The 2,495-nt window shown below is 49.4% G+C and overlaps 1 protein-coding gene across 1 annotated transcript in view; it reads left to right on the forward strand.

Moving 5' to 3' along the window:
• The window catches only part of DHX16 (DEAH-box helicase 16), a gene marked incomplete at its 5' end in the record, with an annotated part of 26,568 nt that overhangs the window by 2,968 nt on the left and 21,105 nt on the right, over positions 1 to 2,495 (forward strand).

Raw genomic sequence — 2,495 nt, forward strand, 5'->3', positions numbered from 1 at the left:
AGAGAGAAAGAGAGAGAGAGAGAGAGAGAGGGGGAGAGAGAGAGGGCGCGTGTGCAAGAGCACACCTTAATGGCACATGGTCATGCTGGATCCCTTCCTTTCTGAGCCTTGTCAGGATTTTGGGTACCCATGTATACGTGCCTGGAGTATCTATATTTCTATCTATCTATCTATCAGAATTATTTAATTAATTAATTCATTCATTCATTTATTTTAATTTGACCAGAGAGAGAGAGAGAGAAAGCAAGCACCAGGTCCAGGACTCAAATCATGGTCAGCCATGTGGGAATGTCCAGCACTTAACCCCAGTGCCATCTGTTACCCCCTCTTTCTATTTTTTTTTTTTTTGAAAGATTTTTGCTATAGGGTGCACCACAGAGACAGAAAGTGAGAAATCACCCCCAGGAGGGATGGCCATGCTGCCGCTCCTTCTCCATTCTCCTCTTTGGGATTTTAGGCATGCACACACAAGTACTTGGTATGAGCATTAAGCTGCCAGGTCTGGGACTCAAACTGCTGTTGACTACATGTGAGTTTAGTGGCATAACTATTATGCCATCTGCTGGTCCTGCCTGGAGTATTTTTGAAGCCACTGGGGCTGGGATTCAAACAGTACAGCTAGCTATGTGGCATCGGGCTTTCCTAACATGAGGCCACAGGGCTAGCCCCCCAATAAGATATTTTTTTTCTTTTTTTTGAGAGGTTTTTACTATAGGGTGTGTGTGCTTGCCAGATAGACAGAGAGAGACAGAGAGACAGAAAGCGAGAAATCACCACCCAGTGGGGATGGCCACACCGCAATCCCTTCTCCTCCATTCTCCTCTCGGGATCTTGGGCGCGCACGCACACGCGCCCGGCATGAGTTTAAGCCACCGGGTCCGGGACGCAAACCGCGGTCGACTACATGGGAGTGCAGCGACATAGCCATTACGCTAACTGCTGGTCCCAAGTCTTCTTCTTCTTCTTTTTTTTAAATAGAGATTTTTGCTAAAGGGTGCATCTGCTCGCCCGAGAGACAGAGAGACAGAAAGCAAGAGATCACCCCCCAGGGGGGATGGCCACACTGCAGTCCCTTCTCCGTTCTTTCCTTGGGATTTGGGGCACATATGCATGTGCGCCTGGCATGACTTTCAAGCCTCTGAGTCTGGGACTCAGACCGTGGTCAGCCATGTGGGAGTCCAGCAATGTAACCATTATACCATCTGCTAGTCCCCAACAAGGACTTACTAGAACAACGCACCCCAAACTTGAGCCAGCCCTGGGTCATGGTCAGGTGGCCGGTGTACTCAGGGAGGTCTCTGGTACAAACTAGGACCTTCCCATGTGTGTTAGTCTCGGGGCATTGTATTTTACCACCGCACCTCTGGCTGGCCCCTCCATGAACTTTTTTTGTTTTAAAGAGAGATTTTTGCTATAGGGCATGTGCGCACACTGGAGAGACAGAGACAAAAAGTGAGAAATCACCCCCTGGGCGGATGGTTATGGAACAGTCCCTTCTCTTCCACTCTCCTCTCAGAATCTTGGGCACGCATGTGCGTGTACCCGGTGTAAATTTTAAGCTACTGGGTCTGGGACTTGAACCATGGTCGACGACAATGTGGGAGTCCAGCAGCATAACCATTACACCATCTGCTGTTCCTTCCATGAACTTCGTAAAGTCCTGTCGTATACCGAAAGAGTGGAAGTGTTTGGAGAAAGGCAGGCTAGCCCGGCTGGCCCCAGAGGTGTGTGGTGAGAGATGAGGTTGGACTGTAAGTGCGGTGAAGGTGGGGACCGTGTGTCTGTTCTCCAGTTTATCCCTGGAGTCTGGTACAGTGCCAGGCATGCGACAGACATTGTCACATTACAAGGTCATTGTAGCGAGTCAGTCTTTATGTGGAGTGGGCAGAACAGAACTATGAGAACGAGCCTGAGCAGTTGAGAACCGGCTTTAAGAATAAGTTCCAGGGCTGGCCGTGTAGCACAGTGGTTTAAGCACTGTACACTGGGAGCCAGATCCAGTATGACAGACTGCGGTTTGAATCCCAGCACCAGCAACTGGAAAACGTACCGGGCATGTGTGCGTGCATGCCCACAGTCCTGACAGGATTGCCCAGTGCCCCTCGGCAGTTAAACATGTGTATTTATCAGCTACGTGAAGGCAGAGGTTTTCGTCCCTGTTCAGCCCTTGGTACCTAGGCACACAGGACGGGAGTCAGTAAGTGTTGAATGACTGAAAGGAAGTACTGCTCAGAGGCCCCATTCAGGCTGGTGAACTTGGGCTAAAGCCACAGGGAAGAGAGAATGAAAACTGATTTAAGACTAAATAATCCCAAGGCCAGCAGGAGGCTTGGTGGTTAAGGGTGCTGGACTCCCACATGGCTGGCCGTGGTTCGAGTCCCAGATCTGGCGGCTTGTTTTCTCACCTTCTCTCTCTTGCTCTGTCCCTCTCTGGTCTAAATAAAGTTAAATAAAACAATTCTTTTTTTTTTTTTTTTTTTTTTTTAGGGGGGGGG

The sequence above is a fragment of the Tupaia chinensis genome, unplaced genomic scaffold (genome assembly GCF_000334495.1).
Source record: "Tupaia chinensis unplaced genomic scaffold, TupChi_1.0 Scaffold000176_1, whole genome shotgun sequence".
NCBI classification, from domain to species: domain Eukaryota; kingdom Metazoa; phylum Chordata; class Mammalia; order Scandentia; family Tupaiidae; genus Tupaia; species Tupaia belangeri.